Here is a 22,065-nt window from a genome sequence, read left to right on the forward strand (position 1 = left end):
TTTTAAAATATAAAATTAAATAAAAAAATATCCTAAAAAGAATCCCGCATGCTTTTTAAATAAATTCCCACGTTGCTAGTCGTCCGATTTCCTTTAACGCGTAATCATCGAAAATCGATATTATAAAACTTCAGAACTGCGCAATCGTCTACTGTCAATGTTGATACTAGAGTAAGTAACTGATAAGTCGCGAGCGCAACACTAGTGCCTCACTCCGTAAGTCGCAGTTGAAGACAAAACACGTACTTATCGATACAATAATTTTTCGATGGAGCACAACACTATTTTGTGAAACGTCACGTGTCAAGTTTTTTAATCTGTGTGCGTGTCATTTTGTGTCGTAATTTTTTTTTTACTATATTTTTTTGGACAAACGTGTTCGCTGTGCTAATTCGGACATCTGTGCGTTTGATTGAATTAAAACTTTTTTGAAAATGTTAATCGTTGTTCGGATACAGCATTTTTTATATTTCGCCATAAAGTAGTTTTGTGACTTTTTAATTTTATTTAAAATAAATCGTAGTTGTGTGTTTTTCGTTCGTGTTTCATCATACATCGTTACGGTAAGTAGTTTAACATTATTAGCTACGGTTATGCATGGTTTTTTTTAAGATAATCTAAAGTAATCCGTGAAATGAGTTTCGATTGCAAAATGAATTGAGGTTTGAGGACCCACATTTGCTAAAATGTTTCATTTGTTAAGAACTGTTTATTTCTTTGATGATCAATATTCTAAGTATTTTATGTGTACCTACTTTTAAGAAACTTATTTTACCGTTCACAAGTGAATGTTACGTTCCTTTCTTCCAGTAACTTCTCGTCATGTTTTCGTCACAAATATCAATGCAATACTGAATAAAATTCCATATTATAATCAGTATAAAAATATCTTCTAATTATATAATCAGAAAGATAAGTTTTTTGATTAAACGTGGGAAGTCTAGATAATGTATTGATAAGTCATTAATGCTTAAGCATTTGTCTTATTAAGCCTACCTACGTTTCGTTTTACGCAAAAAATAGCAGCGTGGAATACTAGGCTTAGACGATTACATCCGACCTTGTGCGTTAAAAGTAGGTACAGGCAGCAACAAAAATCTATTAAGGGAAATAAAATTACAACGCTACAATCTCGCTTAAGTACCGACCTTTCAGGACTACTGAACCAGATTAGGGTCCAGGCCAATTGTTGTCCACGTCGGCTGTTCTCATATAATGAGATCAGCCAGCTGCTTAGGACATATTATAGTGCACGAGCATTTGCGCAGACACAGGTGCACTCCCTATTCCAGGTTCACAGGTTCACTCTCATAACCCGATGGAACGGCAATCCGACACGACCGGAAAGAGATCAGGCGCAGGACGTGCTCTCCGATGCACGGGTGAATCAATCACCAACTTCCAGACTACGGGCTGCGTTGTGAAAGTTCAAGAAAACCCACAAAGCGATTTCGGCCCGACCTGGGAATCGAACGAGACCTCGAGCACAGCAGTCGCGCTTGCTACCACTAGATGACTAGACCAACGAGGCAGTCACCGGGATAAAATATAGCTTATGTTACCCGGGAAGAGTGTAGCTTTACAACTGAGAAATATTTTTCACATCGGTTCAGTAGTTTTGGACCTTTAGGGTACAATTAAATTTAAAAAAAAACCTCTGTATTATATTATCGATGTAAAATAACCTAGACAACACAGAATTTCAAAACACTTTGAACAGCTTTTTCATTTGAGATTTTAGTATTCAGTTCTATTATAATTTAAATTGTCTTAATAGACTTTTGTTACTGACTATACCTACAGTACATTAGGAAGACAAACTAGACATGTGACAGCTGTAATTACATAATGACTTCCTGGATCAATGACCCTTTGGATTTCGGACCTTACAAGTACTCAGATGAATGACTGTATGGCATCTCACCTTGGATCTTATGAGAGATTCCGTCAATTTCGCGGACATTTTAGAAATTTGCTGGTCTTGTGTGAATCAGTACGAGCAGAGTTTTCTTAAACTTAATTTGGAATATTTTTTTTAGATGGTAGTTAGATAACACTTTTATTTACATAGATATTTGCATTGGACCATATATTTACATTACATATCGTATTAAATCAACATATCTACAAATAAAAAAGGAAATATTAAAACTATGTATCAACAAAACTTATTTTGAATATATTTTACATGATTTTCAGTCAAGCTAAGTAATTTTTACCAGAAATTATCACATTTGATTTTTGCAGTAGGTACATCAATTTCAATACAATTTAACACTTGGGTACGGTTTTTCTGCCTGAAAAACTGTCATATATTAGTAACCAGCTGATCTTTGCCACGTTCTCCACTTCCTGCAACCGGGTAAATACTTCATGTCTTTTCTTCAGACTCCCTGCACTTATTTACCTACCAATTGAATCGGTACGGCAATTTTGACGTGAAATCACGACAGACGGGCATACTTACTTTCGCATATACAATACTGTTTGAATCTGCCCTAAAAAGGAGATTCTCACACGTGTAATCATACATATATTTATATCTTCAATAACAATGACATTAGATATCCGCGTTCATATGTTTTTCTAACTGATTATCGACAACGATAATTATATTAAACCCATATGGGATGACCATTCATAGATATAGAAATTGAATATCATCTTCAAGTCACGTTTTGAAATACATAGGTTCTTTGCAACCTGGGTTTGTTGGCGTTGGTGTTCAAAAATATATAAACAAAACACTATCGCTATATTTAACGAGCGCAGACATTAATAGGAAATTCAGATTGGTAGTTTAAAGAGCAGTAGGTTTAAAAAGACTTGTTCTATATATGTACATTCTGGTTCTTCCAACAGACATGTGTTGCTGGGGAGTTTGTTGCGCCACTTTTTCTTCCCAGCAAAAACATATAGGAAGTGGTGAAGGGTGGGCGTTTTGGGGTGTCTTTTGTTTTTGACGTTCGAAAAGTGCTGATTTATCAGCCTAATTTGAATAAACGTTTTTGAGTTTGAGATTTAAAAAGTATGGTTTTACTGACGACACTCATGAGAGTACTCGTACAAGTTTCTTCTCATTCAAAGTCAAAACTTGGAATACAAGCAAATTTTTCCCATGTACACTGCTATGGAACTTAACTTTATGCAAATTTGAATTCGGGCAGACGAAACCGCGTCGAGAAGCTAGTATATACAGCAAAGTAAATGATAATCCCTTCTTATAACACTTCTTTAAATTCAATAATTAATACACAACATATATTTTTCTCAATTCGGCTGGCCCAGTTAAGATGTGACTTTCACTTTAGCAAAGCTCAGTTTAAAAGAATCCCGGTTAAGACGTTATTGGCAGTAAAGTACATTTATTGAGCTTGTATACTAAAAATATACAGCCTTATGGTGGTTAAGTTGGTCGAAATAGTGATGTGCCAATATAATTGAAAGGTTGTCGACAAATTAAATTAATCGAATGGTAACGCGACAATAAATAATCTTTATTCACCATACAAACATGATATTAATGACACAATAAATATATTTACAAAGTTATGTTATATGTACATAAATCTGTAACAGTAAAGTCTGTCTCCCAAACTAGGTATTCCTGTATCTTTTCACCAAAATCTTTCTATCACCCCTGTCCTCCATACTCTTTCCAGGAATTACCTCAAAAAGTCCACAAGCAGCCTTAGCAATAGGTATAATTATATTATTTACCTAAAATTACCCACTACAATTACTTGGTTTCCGGTTTTCTAAAAAAGTACTTAAAAACCAAACATATACAAGTTTATTCCAAGGAGCAAATGACGTAAGATATAGATACCATGGTATATATTTTTTCGGTTTTTTTCATCGATATCGATAAATAATTTGTCGACTATGTCCCACCACTAGTTTCAGGATGACTGTAAACCGAGGTTTATGGATGTAATTGAGCTATACGGATCTGATTTGATGATTAAAAAGGTCTTGCTTTATCACTTTTTAATTGTCTGGTGACTTTATCTCTTTAAATGTGAATTAAACTTGGCAGAAGTAGGCACTTTTTAAGTGTGAATGTGGAAGGATGGAGCGGCAGAGGTAGACCGAGGAAAAAATGGATTGATTGCCTGAAAGAGGACATGAGTAAGAAGGGAGTGGATGTAAGTATGACATCTGACAGAGAGATAGATATGGAAGAAAAATACGTAATGCGTCTACCCCAAATGACTTGGAAGCGGGACAGGAAGAATAAAAATAAGTAGGCCCGTTTTCAGTGGACTTTGTATAGATGATGAAAGATCAAATGATTAACACAACTTTAAAATTACAAAGATAATGCCACTTATATAAAACTTAACTTACCTACTAAAAGAAACGCGAGATCTAGCCCCCAGCCATTCTAGAATCTAGACTACAATTACGTATAATGATATCCTTGAGTGAATCACCAGATTTCAGTCTAGTAATTATTTAATTAAAGTCTAGACTAAGCATGAAGGTTATAATGTGACGTCAAACTAACTAGGAACTAGACTAGACAAGCAAAATGTACTTAGACTGACTGCAGTGTTCCGAGAAATTTTAGCAAGACATAACATGTGATGTATACTTTTGTAACTACAAATACAATAAGATAATGGTTGAGTTAAGGTAGACATCACATGTAAATAATAAGAACTCGTGGCGTGTTAAGTAACAAAGACACACGGGTCTTTCTTTCTAAGATTCAACGTTTGGCGCGGCCAATCCATGGATGGGTGACCGTCTATGTGGTTTCAGAAGGCATGATAAGTATGTTGGTTGCGACTGTCATTTGTATGTAAGTATTTCTTTGACAGTCATTATACAGCAGTCAGAAGCCAGTGAGTCTGACACACAGTCTTGCTAAGGGGTCAATCGCTTTGCCCGGGTAACTGGGTTGAGGAGGTCAGATAGGTAGTCGCTTCTTGTAAAACACTGGTACTCAGCTGGGTCCGGTTAGAATGGAAGCCGACCCCAACAAAGTTGGGAAAAGGTTAGCCAGATGCTGACGTGGACTCTTATAATGTTTACTACTAGTAGGTGGAACGCCCTCCAAAAACCGCCGTTATTTATATTTACAAGATAAAGGTTATTACTTCCGAAATAACCAGTTTTAAAGTTATTTTTAACTTTAATTAAACAATTTGAATTCAGTCTGATAATTTCTGTTGACTTTCACGCCAACGACATTGGGTAAGTATTTTAAACTAAATTAAATAGCAGTAATTATTCGCAAATAACAGTTACTGTATTTGATACTATAATTAATGCTACATAGAATTAGAAGTAAATTGACGCTTCCAGACGTCACGTCATAAAGAATTATTACAAAATTTTCTTTGAAATAACATCTCTAATATTTCGTGACATTGTGACTTCATCTTCCATTAGACCCACATAACTTAAGAGCCTTATTCGTAAGTTCATTTTTTTTTTATGGTGGGAAATCATCAAATGAGCCGTCTTGCTGTGGGTGCAGCGTGAGGGAGTGTCAGACTCTTACTGACTAAAACCCACCATGTTCCTTCTTAAGCCCTTTATGTACCAGGGCCGCGGTAACTCACGCGAACAAACCCACAGCTCACAAACACAAGTTCTACCTCAAATAGTCTCTCAAGAAGGGTGTATATAGAGTCTTTTGCCGGTTCTTCTCCATGGTACCTTCTAAGCTGACCCCTGCACTTAGGTTCCAAATAACTACCACTTTTCGTTATAATTTTATAAGTCAAGAACGGGCTCATCTATGCAAACTAAGTGTTTTGGTTTTGTTGACTATTTTTAGTACATGGTTTATGCCAAATTCGCACGAAATTGGTTGAGCTTTTCTTCGTTTATCAATTTTTTTAGAACGAAATTGTGGACTTTGTACATCGCGAAGCACATACTGCGGGCCACTAATATTTTATAAGAACCTCTAATAGGTCTTAAAAACCTTTTACTCCGACTTTAAAATACATATATACTGAAAACTAGATACATGCATTTTCTCACTAGTGAAACGAAGTTCACAAGCACTGTTACATCACCTTTTCGAAGTCCTTCACCCCTGAATCACGTCTGTCACATGTTCTTCCTCATAGTCAATTACATTGCATATCTATACGTATGTAGGTTAACATTTTGGCCATTCATCAATCTGCACCAATCAGACAATCTGTGCCATTGAGTTTGAATTTCTACTTAGAGTACTGAAACTACTGGAACTGCATTCAGTTGAAGTTGCTATGCGAAAACGTCTGGCAATAGTGTAGTTTACTAGGTCAAATAGAAATTGCTTTATCATCTGTTAAGGGATCATAAAATAATGTCAGTTTCATTAACCTTTTCAATGGAAAAATGAAAAAAAAAGCAAAATACAATTTATATATACTACATACAGCTTGTGGTGAAAAATCTGCGTCATGCTCTGCATCTTCATAATTGAAATTGTACATAAAGGAACCGTTTTTGACAGGTCAATAATAGTTGTCAACTGGCATATTCACTTGTAAAAAATATTTATTACTCACTCTTGCAGTTTTGATCACGATAAAATGTACAAACCCAAACATAAACTTGACGCACGTATGAGCAGCGATTTCAAATCTTTGTTAAATCAGAAGGCATAGCAATAGCGTGTCCAGTGAGTTAAACTGTCTAAGTATTACAAGGTCGCTTGCATTGGACGGGGTTCAATGGCCGCTAGAACCAGATCAAGGCTAAAGTAGTACCTCTTTTCTAATAAGTTGGTGCAGTCTTCTTCAAATAACTTTGCCAGACTGAAGTTAGCCATTTGACACTGAAGCGAAGTTCGGAGCTAATTGCAAAAAATACGAGATTTATGTGTAGAATAAGAAATACTTCTGTCTACATATGGCGTGATATGGCTATAATATTCATGTCAAATCATATCTAATTTGATGCAGCATAAAGTGCTTTAAACCTTACCTTACCCTACCTTACTTTTTGGACATGGGAAATCATCAAATGACCCCTCCCGCTGTGGGTGCATCGTGAGGGAGTGTCAGACTCTTACTGACTAAAACCCATCATGTTCCTTCTCAAGCCCATTATGTACCAAAGTCAATATTCATAAACAAATGAAGATCAAAATTCCCATTTCCATTTTTACATAGCAACGTCAATACTTACCTTTTTTCATGCCTTTATCGTTGACCATTATCAACGCTCGGTGAATCGGATTGATAGAAAAAATACCGTGCATTTTACGTGGTCTAGTTTACGTACTTAAAGAAAAATACTCTTAGAATCAATGATTACTCTCTTCAGAGAATACTGAAGCCTTTTCTATATTTGTAGATCTTGTGAAACCCGTGCATCGGAGAACGCGTTAATGTCGGTCCTGCTTGTGATCTCTCTCCGGTGGTGTCGGATTGCCGTCCCATCGGGTCATGAGAGTAAAGGAATAGTGAGTGCACTTGTGTCTGCGCGAATGCTTGTGCACTATAATATGTCCTGCGCAGCTGGCTGATCTCCTTCGAGAACTATCGCTATGATCTGAAAACAAAAAGATTTTTTCAGATGAACTTTTTCATAAGCCTGAATTATGCCAATTGCGTGCAAAATCGTGTTCAAAATATTAATGCTGTTATATATTTTTTTCATTTCCTAAAGTTCTGCGAAATAAAAATTACCTATACAGCAGCATTCTAAGAATAAAACTTACTTAATTGATAAAAACAGAAATCGCGTGATCAGTCGACCTCATTTTTTTTTTACTAGTAATAGTACTACATACGCACATCCGCATATTATTACGAAATGTAATGCCTTCTATTTTCTGTTTAGTCAATAGAAAATATAGAATTTTTTCATTCATCAACACCGAGTTTTATATTAATGCTTACTAAGAAATACCTTGAATATTGCATTTCTACAATTTAGAATCTAGAAACTCGAACTTTCGTAATATTCGTATATCTTTTAGTATTCTTTACCCAAATACGGTTCTTTTCAAATTTCAAGGCCTTTGGTTTTCCGCCCAGCCTTTTCCCAACTATGTTGGGTTGGCTTTCAGTATAACTGGGTCCAGTGGAGTAACAGTATGTCACATGTAGCGACTGCCTATCTGACTCTCAACCCAGTTACCCGAGTAACCTGATATCCCTTGGTAAGACTGGTTGTCAGACTTACTCGCTTCTGTCTACCCGTAACATTAGTTTGAAAAATATCACCGTTTTTCATAGAGGCCAGTGCAATATGAAATCCTCCTTCCTATGACAAGATTGGAAGGTGACCTCTCCTTAAGCCTAATTACAGAAGATTATAGCTAAAATCTTGCCTAAAATTACTCTTACCTCTACAAAAGATTTTTACCTGAAAATGATTACCTATACACACAGAGGTAACTGACCTCCTCATCTTCTCATCTCAATGTTACCGAGATCACGGATTCGCAGCATCCGTTTAGAGAAAAAAAACATCCAACATTCATACAGTACCCACGTAATAATCAAAAAATCATTAACATTACGGATATAATAAAAAACGGTGCATTATTAAAAAGTGTGAGTTGGTCTCTAACACCAATGGATTCCGTAGCTTTGCAAAAAACTGTTTAGAGATACAATACCTCTGTATAATTTTTCGAATTTCCAAAATGTTAGGTAAGGTGTTATAGAAGACGATTTTCAATCCCTACGTAAAAGTACATACTAAAATATACTAAATAGACTTTCTGACACATTTTCACCCGATTCACGGATCTACTTCATACAACCTGATAGAGAGTATTCGATAGCCTTTTTCTCTATGAAATGAGCTATCTAACATGAAATGAAATGAAATGAAATGAAATGAAATGAAATTGTTTATTTTGCAAGTTGGACATTACATCACTTTTACACGTCATTTTAAGAACGCTGAGGCCGGCATTTCCTAACTGACTGATCCCTGAGAAGAAACGCCGAAACAAACTCAAGGGTCATAGTCTCTTTTAAAGTCCAAACATGTTATAAATGAAATAATTATGTGTGAGTGTCACCATGTACGCGGTCTGGAATGGCCTTTTGAGGAAAGAGCCACATCAGGCTGGAGCTGACCAGTCCCAACAGACGGCACGCATGCATCAGTCGTCGTGTAGCTCAACCATATCTTAGGGAGCTCAACGACCTGTCACACGACGATACCAGATCTGCAGAACATTTGCGTAGGCCATTTAAAAATACTCAAACCCGCCAGACAGTATTTATGTTATAAGAATATATAATGTTGCTCGCATACACGATACTCACATTCACAATAATAATAATAAATTTAAAAAAAAAAAAATACAATTATAACATATAAATGTCAATAAAAATAATGTCATTAATAAAAGTTATCTGATGATAATAATATTTAAATGTCAAAAGTAACAATACACAGGCATTTAAAAAGATATCACTCACTAAGCGAGCAGCTCATTCCCAAGCTTCTTTATCATTTAAATAATCAGATATTTTGTAATATCCTTTTTCAAGAGTTTGGATTTTATATGATTTTAAATTTCCTGATAGGTAAGTCACGAACCGCTTTGGGAAGTTTATTGTAAAAGCGTATACATTGACCCATGAACGAGTTGCTTACTCTGTGGAGGCGAGTAGCATGTACAGCGAGATTATGTTTATTCCTAGTATTTATGCTATGAACATCAGACATTTGAACAAAGTTAGAAATGTTTTTACGAACGTACATTAAATTTTCAAAAATATATTGAGAGGCAACAGTCAGAATGTTTATTTCTTTGAATTTCTCTCTGAGAGAAACTTTTGGGCCCAGATTATAAATGGCTCGAACAGCTCTTTTCTGTAGAATAAATATAGTTTCAACATCCGCACAGTTTCCCCAAAGGAGAATCCCATACGTCATTGAACTATGAAAGTAACTAAAATAAACTATTCTGGCTGTGTCCACATCGGTGATAAGTCGGATCTTTTTAATAGCATAGGCGGCTGAACTAAGCCTTCCTGACAATTTAACTATATGTGGGCCCCATTGGAGTTTGGAATCAACGGTCAAACCAAGAAATACCGTTGACTCAACAGGCTTCAACTCTACTCCATTTAGTTGTACATTGGTGTGTAACTGCCTTACGTTAGGCGTTGAGAATTTAATTAACTTCGTTTTAGATTCATTTAAAAGAAGATTATTGACATTAAACCAATGAACAACCTTTGAGAGTGCATTGTTAACTTCGTCAAAATTGTCGAGTTGGCGCTTGATTTTAAAAACGAGTGAAGTATCATCGGCAAACAACACAATCTTGTGATTATCCCTTACGTGATAAGGGAGGTCATTAATATAAATAAGAAACAAAAAAGGGCCTAGAATTGAACCCTGTGGAACCCCCATGGTGACCGTAGATCCAGAAGACCTCTTACCATTGACATCCACCCTCTGAATTCTATTATGCAAATAAGAAGTCAGAAGGTCAAGAGCCTTGTTTTGATACCATAGTGGTGAAGTTTCCTGATGAGTATATCATGGTGCACGCAATCAAAAGCCTTGGACAAGTCGCAGAAAATACCGAGCGCATCCTGCGAATCCTCCCAGGCCTCGAATATATTTTTAAGCAATTCCACGCCCGCATCTGTAGTAGAACGACCCTTGGTAAATCCGAATTGTTTAGTGTGCAACAAGTTGTTTCTATTAAAATGGCTCAACAATTGACGTAATATTAACTTCTCAAAATTTTACTCAAAGTGGGTAAAATTGAAATTGGCCGAAAATTTGATGGATCGGTTGTACTACCAGATTTAAACAATGGAATTACTTTACTAAGTTTCATCAAGTCAGGAAAAACACCTGATGCAACACAAGAGTTGAACACAGTTGCTAAATAAGGTGAAATTATTTCAATTATCGATGAGATTATCTGAACTGACAATCCCCAAAGGTCAGCAGTCTTTTTTACATCGAGATCTTTATACGCTTGAATAATATCCTTAGAGCTGACAACCGTGAATTCAAAACCTTTGTCACATTCCGCAACACAATTTTTTAATATTGTAAGAGCCGAACTGGAAGATGCCATCAGAGTTCTGGTTGTTAAAATAGGGATATTGGTGAAAAAATTTTCAAACTCAGATGCTACCTCCGAGTCTGACTTAATGTCTACATTGTTTATTTTTAAGTGAAAGTCTCGATTCCGTACAGTGGATCGGCCTATTTCTGAATTAATTATATTCCAGGTGGTTTTTATTTTATTTCCAGAAGCTTTTATTTTCTGTTTTATGTATACTGATTTTGCGGAGGTACAGGCTCGTTTAAATATTTTTGAATAGTTTTTAACGTACTGTTTAAATGTTTCATCTTGATTGAATGATCTTTCATAGTATAATTCAAACAACTTCTGTCTACTTTTGTAAATACCCGGCGTTGCCCAATCACTAAATGTTGCCTGATCACAAACAGATATGGACTTAGTAGTAAAAACTTTTTTAAATTCACAATTAATTAAGTTGAATAAAAGGCTGTAAGCTTGATCAGGATTATCATGATAGGGCAATTCAGGCAGTTTTTCAAACAAGTTATTTTTAAATTGTTCCAAGCGATGTTTGTTTACAGGAATAAAACTTACATTTTTTCTCAGACCTCTGTTAGTTTTCATAGGAAAAATAACTAATTGACCAGAGTGATCAGAATCCAACACATTTAAAATTTGTTTATTTAAAGGTTTTAAGTTTGTGAAAATGTTGTCTATACATGTAGCACTAGTGCTAGTTATTCTAGTTGGCTCGAGAAATGTACTGTACAAGTTGTATGATTTAAATAGAGTTATAAAATTATTAACAATAGCAGTATTTTCCAGTATATTAATATTAAAGTCTCCACAGACGACAACTGTTTTATTATTATTAGAAATTTTGAATAATACATCTTCCAGATGCTTCTCAAAAATTGTATATGTTGCACATGGGGGCCTGTATACACTCATTACAATGAACTGCTCAAGCTCAACGCATGATATCTCAATTACTCGCTCAACAGAAAGGTTCACAATATCCTTCCGTTCTTTGAATTTAATGGTATTGCGAAGAATTATTAGAGAACCACCACGTATTATATTTACTCTGCTATACGAGCTGCCTACACAATGGTTCTTGAAGCTAAACATGAACTGATGCTCTTTAAGCCAATGCTCAGTTAAACATAAAATATCTATATTATTACAGTTCATGAATAACTCCAATTCCAATTCTTTACCAATCAAACCTTGAATATTTTGATGGAATATATTCAAATTGTGTTTGTTTCTAGTATTTATACTGAAAGGGTTTGATGGATCAGAAGTGACAACATTTTTTGCGGTATTTAATTGTACATTTGAAGATATAATTGTATTTATGTCACAATCCAAAATAATCGATTGACTATTGCTAGAGATTGGCTCTATTGTCTGGTGGTGGAATTTAAATCACTTGGAACTAATTCCAAGTTCTGTGAAAAAATAAAACTAGACTGCTGAAAAGGAGCAGTATCGTTAGCCAAGCATTTGGCTTTGTTATAAATACAATAAAATAGCGATTTTGCTATTTGTTCTTTATAAAAATTACAAAGATAATAATTATCTTTTGTCATAAAATAATTATTACTAATGAGTACATTAGAGTCAATAAAATTGAATTTTTCATTATACAATGTCATAGTTTGTATTTTGAGATTGCATTTATGTCTATATTTGTTTTCTGTCTGTGACAAGCCCTTGCCATAGGGAAAAGCATACAAAACTATTTTCTCTACGTTTAATTGAGATAAACACTCAAAGTATTTAATAACTGATTTAATAGTGGCATTTCCTCTTCTCCCAATTAGTACAACCAGAGTAGTAGTTGGACAGTAACTACTGCTTAGTATTTTATCTAATATTTGTTCATAAGTAGCCTCAGGCATACAATAGTTTATTACCTGGTCACCTAAATGTTGATGTAATCTGTGACACATGTTTTGTCCAATTTCATCGCTATATATTACTATTTTTTTGCAATTATTTTTTTCCTTGTGTATTAATTCTATTGGTTTTTGTGTGTCGAAGGAAGTACTTTTTTTACAACTATTTAATTTAATACAATGAGAAGATTGATGAGAACCATCTAACCCTGAACAGCCTGGCAGATCTTGTTCACAACCTGGTGTTCGATTGTTTGTTAATGAATTAAACATTTTCTCATTCTCACTACACAGATCGACCAAGCTGTTCATTGCCAGTATGTACTCACCCATTTCTCTTTGTGAGGTTTGATATTTGCATGTAACTGCCATCAATGACTCTTGTAAATGGAGAATCCTTGACTGCAGACGCTGCATATCAACCTCATATTCTTTTTTACTATTATTGAAATTTAATTGCAGTTTTTTACAACTGTTTAATGATTTGTAGGTTTTGGTGAAATTATTTTTGTTATTTTTTATTAACTTTTGAGTCCTTTTAATAAATTTATTTATTTTGGCATATTTCTTTACTTTGTTTTGCTGCCAATAATTTGCTTGACCTGGGATATTGATGCAAAGCTGTTGTCAGTAGTCAGGTCAATAGTCACTATTTGAGAACTATTTTTCAAGAGTGAGTCAGCAGACTGCACCGGAGTGGTACCAACCAGTTCCTCAAACAGTGCATTGGTTTGCTCTGTTTGAAGTCTCTGGCTGGTATTCTCCATCCTAATAATAGTGTCCTGGGCCTCACTCAACCTACACTTCAGTTCAGCGTTGTGTTTGAGAGTTGTGTCAAACTCATCGCTACACCGGTCAAACTGGTCAACAATGTGTTGGAGCTTATCCCGTTCTTCTGTGATGTTTAATAATTGACAGTGCAGTTCTGCCATCTCACTCTTTAATTTACTATTATTGTTTAAAATATTTAGTACTTCCTTCTCATTGTCATCCTGTTCCCTCTGTAGATCCCCACACAAATCCTTATATTTCTTAAGTTCCACTAGTGTTTGTTGGAGTTTAGCTTCCTCCAAACGTGCAGTGGCTTTCCTGGTCATTATTCTTTCCATTTTGCACAGAAAAAACAATAACTCAGGTAGGTGTTTATGAAAGTGTTTTAGTTTGTGTGAGAAACTATTTTCTAGGCACTATTATGATGTTAATTATTCTCTCCGGTAATCACTAATGAAGAATAAGAATTCTCAGTAGTAAATTAAGTTGAAAAAAGATAGTACTTACAGGATTTCACGATGACAATGCACTTTAATTCAAAACTTTCAAAGATCGTTATACCAAGTTTCGAACTTTGACAGGCCGAGACTTGGTTATATTTACACAGTAAAACACAAAGTATATCACAAAATTTACCGTCCCAGCAATAAGTGTTTATTATTATTGCGAATTAATGTTATAACTTATAAAATAACACTTAAATTATATTTAAATTAAATTAATTAATTGGGAGAAGTTTTGTTGACGTCTTGTCAACAGGGTTGCCACAGACCAACCAACACTGAAATAAGTAATTTTTTAAATCAAACAAGTAGTTCCAGAGATGAGCACTTCCAAACAAACTCCTCAGCTTTGTAAGTAAGTTATAGATCTCAAGCAAGAGTTCAGATATTTTCATTAGACATTACGGAACCTTAAAAAGAACATTTAAAAAAAAATCTTCCATCCCGTCAATGGAATTTTATAAACGTTACTGAGAAAAAAATACAACCGTTAGTTAGATAGAACGATTATTTTTAATCGTGATCGGCAATTATATCGAGAATCGTAATCAGTGTTAAATGATTTATGTAAAATTGGAATGCGGACAGATTCCGATTCGTTCGAAAGTCTCGATTATTGGTTAATTATTGTGTTGCTAGGATACCGAAAACTGACCTAGGAGCCATCAAAACTTTTATGAATAAAAAGATTAATGGCCTTACTACAAAAACATAAACGCCTGTTTTACACTTGTCTAAAAAATTGTGGCTGCAAAATGAACCATATGTCAACGTCATAATTTGTCATTTTTTTAGACAAGGCTTAAACTGACTTTTAAAAGTTTTTGTGGTAAGACGGACATAGTTTATTTCAGTGTAAACACCTAACAGCCACATGGGTCGATCTATCTCAAACTAAGCAACGCTTGGCGCGGTCCGTGGATGGATGACAATCTTGTTATAACGAGTTACACCGTATTTCGGAAGGTACGATAAATTGACGAGTCCCGGCTGTTCATTTCAACATCTTTGGCAGTCGTTACGAGTAGTCAGAAGCTAACACTACAGTTAGACTTACCAAGGGGTATGGGGTTGTATAAGTAACTGGGTAGAGGATGTAAGATAGACAGTCGCTCCATGTAAAACACTGGTACTCAGTTGTCCAATTAGACTAGAAGCCGACTCTAACATACATAGTTAAGATAAGGCTAGGCAAATGATGAAAACTAGAACAAGTTTTCTACGCATTTTTTTTTAACACATTTCACATCTGCCATCGGCTATTCAGCCATAATCAGATTTTTTGACTTGATTTGTGTTTCAGGAGATATTTCAGTAAATATACTCCTACAATTGTCATAATGTTCTACCCTCTAGCTAGGGTCTCTGATCTAACTGTAGTATTTGCCATCGTTTCAGTCTTGTGATGCCACTGTGATTATTAACCAGGTCCCTGGCCAATTGGTTTGTATGCTTTTGGAGCCTCTCTTTGTATTTTGTCGAATATTTATTTACAACCTCTTTAATGGTTGGCATATTTAGGTACTCATGTATTTCCACATTTTTTGTGAACCATGGTGCATTTGATATTGCTCTTAGAACATTATTCTGGAATCTTTGTAATATTTCAAGATTTGAGTTACTAGCAGATCCCCAGAGCTGGATCCCATAAGACCATATGGGTTTTTATCTACGCATTTTGGCCCCGAAATTGCGACGTAAAATATCAACGAATATAAAAAACATCCTGTTGCGAATTATGATGAAATAACTATTGTAGTATAGTATTGCGCATCTTCGGAAGGAAGAGCCAATCAGGGTCTAGAAATTCCAAAGATCAAGGTCTAATACCTGGAAGATTTTAGACCAATAGTTTGGTCTTTCATTCTTAACTAAGTACTCTTAGTTTGATACCTAGATGAGCTAGAATTATTAGTAAAAATGATGCTGTCTGATCCTATTGTTTAATTTTTATATTATAAAGCCAAAGACTATGTTTGAATGCGCTAAAGCACAGGACTGCAGAATCAATTTGAAAAATATTTCAGTGTTAGAAGCTCAAAGGCTTAGTAGAGTATGAATACTAAGGTTATGTTTTATTCGGGTGCGCGGAATAGTTGCGCCGCGATGTGGATGAAACCACTGGTCTATTAGCCATTCTACTGTAAACCTGTTGAACACGAACAACTGATTTTGAAAATCTTCTGCCAATAAAAAGCCACGTATAGATATTATCTACGATGGGACGTAGTGCTCATAGCATTAAGCTAGTAAGACATAAACTTTATAAATCATCTTCATGACTTCAGACATAAGCCCGAAGCCGGTAGTAAGATAATATATCTTTCCACCACAAACTACTACCGAATCATTTGAGTGATGAACTGGTTAAATAATTCAGTACCTACAAGATTCTACGTCCTAGCATTCCAATGTAGAAGATGCGTCACGCGGAAGCTGCGTACAATGGGCCGTTTGGGTTAGATTGACTGTGGGAACAACGGTTATTTAGGTGTGTATACCTTTGCTGTTTAACTGTAGTATGTAGGTGAATGGGTAGGCAAAGATACATACATATATTATGTGTATACTTAATGCTTTAAAAGCTGCTTAGAAGGACGTATGATATGTTTTTTAATCACTATTTTTTTCCCTGGTTTTAAAAAGTAGTCAGATCTTGATAGGTAGCGTTGTATTCCTAGACTTTTCTAAGTTATGTTGGGTTCGGCTTTCCGTAATCGAATGTAGATGCATAGAATACCAGTGTGTCTCATAGATCGACTGTCTGTCTGAACTCAACCAAGCTACCTGGGCACTCCGATACCTCTTGGTAAGACTGCAATGGTTATCAGACTTTCCAGCTTTCGACTTCCCGTAAAGGTTTTAAAATTGTAAAAATTACTATCGGGCCAAACCAATTGACGTGCCTCCCGAAATACACAGGATTTTATCTAGACAAGATAGTTTCCCATCCAAAGACCGACTGCATCCAGCATTGCTTAACCTTACGATCGATTTACCTAAGCGTCTGATGTACATATGTGTATGATAGTATACCTCTAAATAAAATTCTTATATGTCCATTTAGGTGGATATACTTACAAGATAGGATCACGAGACAGGAACTATATTTTACTAAGCAATTATTTCTTATATTTTACTAAGCAGTATTGTTAAGCACGTGGTTTTGCGATAAAATATCACAACTTGACATACATAGAGTAACTATTGAGCCTGCAATAAAAATGTCATATACCCGCTAGGTGGTGGGGCCACTAAGTCAGCGGCGGAATTATCAACACGCTGTTATAAGGTCCATCTGTTCGTAACTAACTTTGTAATGGAATCTAAGGTGAATTATTTAACTATCAGCCAAGTTGAATAGCATCATGAAAATTGGCAACCAAAATGTACCATGTTTCAATATAATTTACCTACTCAGAAATAGTTTTATCAATAAATTGAAAACCACATGAAAATGCATAAAATAATTTTTGAGTATATTGATTTTTTTTAAACTACGCGTTTATGAGTTTACTATTATAAAGTAAATAATACGAACTTATTTTATAATATACAGTAATTTCAAAATCGCTCACACTTACATGCCATTCGCATTGCCACAATATAACCACAAAATACATAGGTACAGAAGTCAATCTCATGTATGTACTTCACTTTTCATGCCTAAACTCCGTATATGTCTATCAATCACGTCTGTAAGTCATTCGCCAACACAGGCATAAACTTAGCGTCTAAAATCCCAGTCACTTTACAACCGCACAGTCGACCATATACTCAAACAACAAATTCATTTGTGTTACTCGAAGTTGACAACGCTGAAGTCGAATCTACTATCCTAAACTTAAGACATGATAGCGCCACTGGATGGGACGGGATATCCTCTCTGTTGCTTAAACTAGGTCGAAATACTCTTGTTCCATTGATAACACACATAATTAACATATCAATTGCTAAGGGTATCTTCCCCGAAACCTTTAAAAAAGCCTTGGTCCATCCAATACATAAGGGTGGGGATAGAGACTGTGTAAACAATTATAGACCGATTTCGATCCTTTCTGCGATGTCTAAGGTTATGGAAAAGCTTGTAAATAGTCGGCTACTTAACTTTTTAAATAAACATGAAATCATTGCATCTAATCAGTACGGCTTCAGAAAAGGCCTCTCAACAGAAGATGCAATTGTTGACTTTACTGAACTCGTCACAAAGAAATTGGATGATGGTTGTAAATGTCTGTCCATATTCCTGGACCTGCGAAAGGCCTTCGACACGGTCTCTGTCCCTACTCTTCTAAACAAACTGATGGCCATAGGCATACGAGGTACAACTTTCGATTTTTTCAAGAGTTACCTCGAAAATAGGAAACTAACAGTAAAGATCGGCTCTCTTGTCAGCAGTGAAGAAGTAGTCACGTATGGAGTTCCGCAAGGCAGCGTGCTTGGCCCAACTTTATTCCTAATCTATATCAATGACCTGTGCACGCTGCCTCTCTCCAGCTCTAAAATCTACACATACGCTGACGATACTGCCATTGTAGTGTATGGAAAAACATGGGCGGAAGTGAAAAGCAATGCGGACCATTCACTGCAAATGGTTATGAAGTGGCTCCAAAACAACCTGCTGTCACTAAACCTTGACAAAACTAACTTCATACCATTTTCCATTAGTCACCAATCCAAAGCACCACCGAATTTTGCTATTAGTGCACATACAATGACATGCCAAAATACATCTTCCTGCTCATGTCCAACACTATCCCGCACCAACCAAACTAAATACTTGGGCGTAATAATTGATGATGGATTGAAGTGGTATTCCCATATTGACCATTTGACTTCCAAGGTCAGGAAACTTATATATATTATTAAGTCACTAAGACAATGTGCAGACGCTAAGACAACCAAAATGGTTTACCTTGCTCTATGTCAGTCCGTCATCAATTATTGCATCGCAGTCTGGGGAGCGACTCCAAAAACTAAAATACTAAGGCTAGACCGAGCACAAAGAGCTGTACTCAAAGTGATGCTCGGCAAACGGATTAGGTTCCCTACCAGAGAATTGTATATGCAGTGTAGTGTACTCACGGTGCGACAGCTCTTTGTGCTCAAAGCCACCCTCAGAATGCATGGACGGATTCCTCCACCACCTAACTCCCAGCGCATAACAAAAAGAACATGCCCAACTATACCGCACAAGACCACTTTCGCTCGTCGGCAACTCTATGTAATTAGCTCCTTAATATATAGAAGAATAGATCAACACCTTAAACTAGCAAAACTTAACAAGCACGAAGTAAAATGTAAACTTACTCGATGGTTGTTGGAACAAGACTATCTCAGACAGAAAATCTATTGATCACCAATGTTAAACCTACAAAACAAGAGCTCTACACACACACACACACACACACACACACACACACACACACACACACACACACTCACAAACACTCACACATCCACAAACAAATGAAATAGGTAACTGCTAAAACCACACTAATTTATGATTGTGCACTAGTAATAAGCAGAACACTGTCTCCTAGGTCACAGGGTTTCCCTAGTTTGGGAGGCAGGGTTTTTCACTATAATTATGTTACCTTTAAACAACTGTATTGTATTTCCTTGTATACCTATTTCAAATCCTCGTATAGTTAAGATTTTTATAATATGGCAACAAGATAAAATGTAAGAAAGGTTTTTGTATCAATAAAGTTATTTTTATTTATTATTTTATTTTTTTTTTAAACTCGGCGGTCGCGCTAGGGTCGTCAACTTTTTATGCGCATAAAACTAACGTGGTAGTGGTACTCGTATCTAATTATTTGATTTATTGTTGAGAATAAAACAGGAAAAATGAAATATAAACCAATAATAATAAAATATTTAATGTGGCATACATGAGGTTAATAAACACTTTCAACGGAAATTCGTTTGAACGAGATACCGAACTTTTTCAGAAACCGCAATTTATAATTTTGTTAGTACTTAAGTACTTTGTAGGTACTTACTTATTACTCTTTACTTGCGAAAAAAAATATTTTTGTATGTAATGGGTTGGTACAGTCCCTGATCTAAGCTTGCTTCTACCTACAGAAACCTTGATTTGCGAGTTTTATTTCGTCTACCTTACAACATACTCTCGCCATGAATTATCAACTCCTACTACTTAGTAATAATCTTTGAGGGTAGGTTGGGCGGTTCGCCTGGGCCAACACTAGCAAAACTTATTACGGCATTGGGCCAGAGGCCGCCAGGGCGCTTACCTACCCACCTAACTGTACCTACCTACTGCGTTTATTAAAAGAACCATGGAAATATGAGAAAATAAGTAGGTCCATACTATAGGTAATACGGCAGGCTAAAAAACGACAGTTCACTGTTTATTGTTGTATTAAAACAACCGTCCACTGAACAATTACATATAATACGACTTTTTTTGTTACTCCATTATTACTTTTTCTTTTGTTATTAAAATTAAAAATATTACAGTCAAATTACAGTTAGGTAGGTATCAAAACGCGTGCACATTTATCTACCTTGTGTGTGACGCGCGTATCTCAAGAAAACGGCAGCCCCGCTCGCACTGTTTTGAGTTGTTTTGAGACAGCGCGTCTGTGAACACGCACACATAGACACCTTTGTCTGCGTGACTCGAACGCGCTTTGTATGTAGATTGACTTCTGTACCTATGTATTTTGTGATATAACCGTTAGTTCGCCTATTTCAGGGCCCCACACGGCTCACCGGATGAGGAAGAAATTTCAATGTCTGCATACCTTTAGAATGGTCGCTGTTATGTTCATTATTATAGCCAATAGTCATGTTTAACTGTAGTAATGTTTCACCACGGAGTAAGGAAGTGTAACGGAGATGCCGTAATGCAGGTAGGTCAGGCGCCTTCTTCTAGGTCAAATACGTATAGTTATCGGCACGAATCTTGAGCTCTGACCTACATCTGCGCAGAAGTGATGTATTAGCAAAGAACCAATCCCGAGTGACGGCTATGACGCGATGCGCTGCGGGCCAATCACCGCTTTAGCCCGCTCCCGCGCCTCACTTCGTACCACAAAAGGGAACCAAAAAATTACTTCTGCACAGATGTAGGTCAGAGCTCAAGATTCGTGCCGATAACTATACTGTGGGCTAGACCAAAACGATCAGTTACGAGTGAACTAACGAGGCTTTCGCGTTCTTTGAGACATTATCTCAACGATTTTTGGTGTTACAAAATATGGTATTGTCCAAAGAATGCGTATAAGGGCGAAGACAGTAACGTTCCTCGTCCCCCGAACACCCGCATGTTGTCGCGCTACTTTCTTAGGAGATTTTCCGTTATGGCACCTCCGCTAGTCATTTTGTTCTCCATGTATTTAACTGTATTACTGGCGTTTTGTACGACTATTTATTGTACTTACCTTTTCCTGGCTTCGTCGGTAAAGCACGAAGGTATTTACCTTCTTTGTGCACTAATGTGAATTTAATGTAGGTAGAATAGTTTTGTAAAGAATAGCTGAGTATTTAAAAGTTAATCTCGCTTTTTTTAGAGATTTTTGTTAAAAATAAAATTGGTATGATTTGTTATGATTTTTTTGCCCGTCTGAAAACCAGTCTTACCAAGGAGCAGAGTTGTCCAAGTAACTGGGTTGAAGAGGTCAGGTAGGTAGTCGCTCCTTGTGGCACACTGGCACTCAGCTGCATCCGCTCAGACTGGAAGCCGACCCCAACATAGTTGGGAAAAGGACAGATAAACAGTATGAACCAAAATTAAATGCTCAAAAAGTCGAATACCTAACTTGGGAATTGCAAAGTTATGTGGCTTGAACTGTAATCAAATGATTAACGCACTACCGTGGTTAACGTAACCATTAGTGTCGGATATAACCGAAGCGCACTGGTTGCTATCATGACGGGT

General features: G+C 36.1%; 1 protein-coding gene across 1 annotated transcript in view; it reads left to right on the plus strand.

Moving 5' to 3' along the window:
- The first annotated feature begins 207 nt into the window (after nt 1-207).
- LOC110377993 (neural/ectodermal development factor IMP-L2) overlaps nt 208-22,065 on the plus strand; it is an 80,724-nt gene continuing 58,866 nt past the window's right edge. Inside the window, exon 1 of the mRNA XM_049851787.2 lies at nt 208-563. The gene's annotated coding sequence lies outside the window, so the exon portion shown is untranslated. The remainder of the gene's footprint in view (nt 564-22,065) is intronic.

This window comes from Helicoverpa armigera, chromosome 28 (assembly GCF_030705265.1).
Source record: "Helicoverpa armigera isolate CAAS_96S chromosome 28, ASM3070526v1, whole genome shotgun sequence".
NCBI classification, from domain to species: domain Eukaryota; kingdom Metazoa; phylum Arthropoda; class Insecta; order Lepidoptera; family Noctuidae; genus Helicoverpa; species Helicoverpa armigera.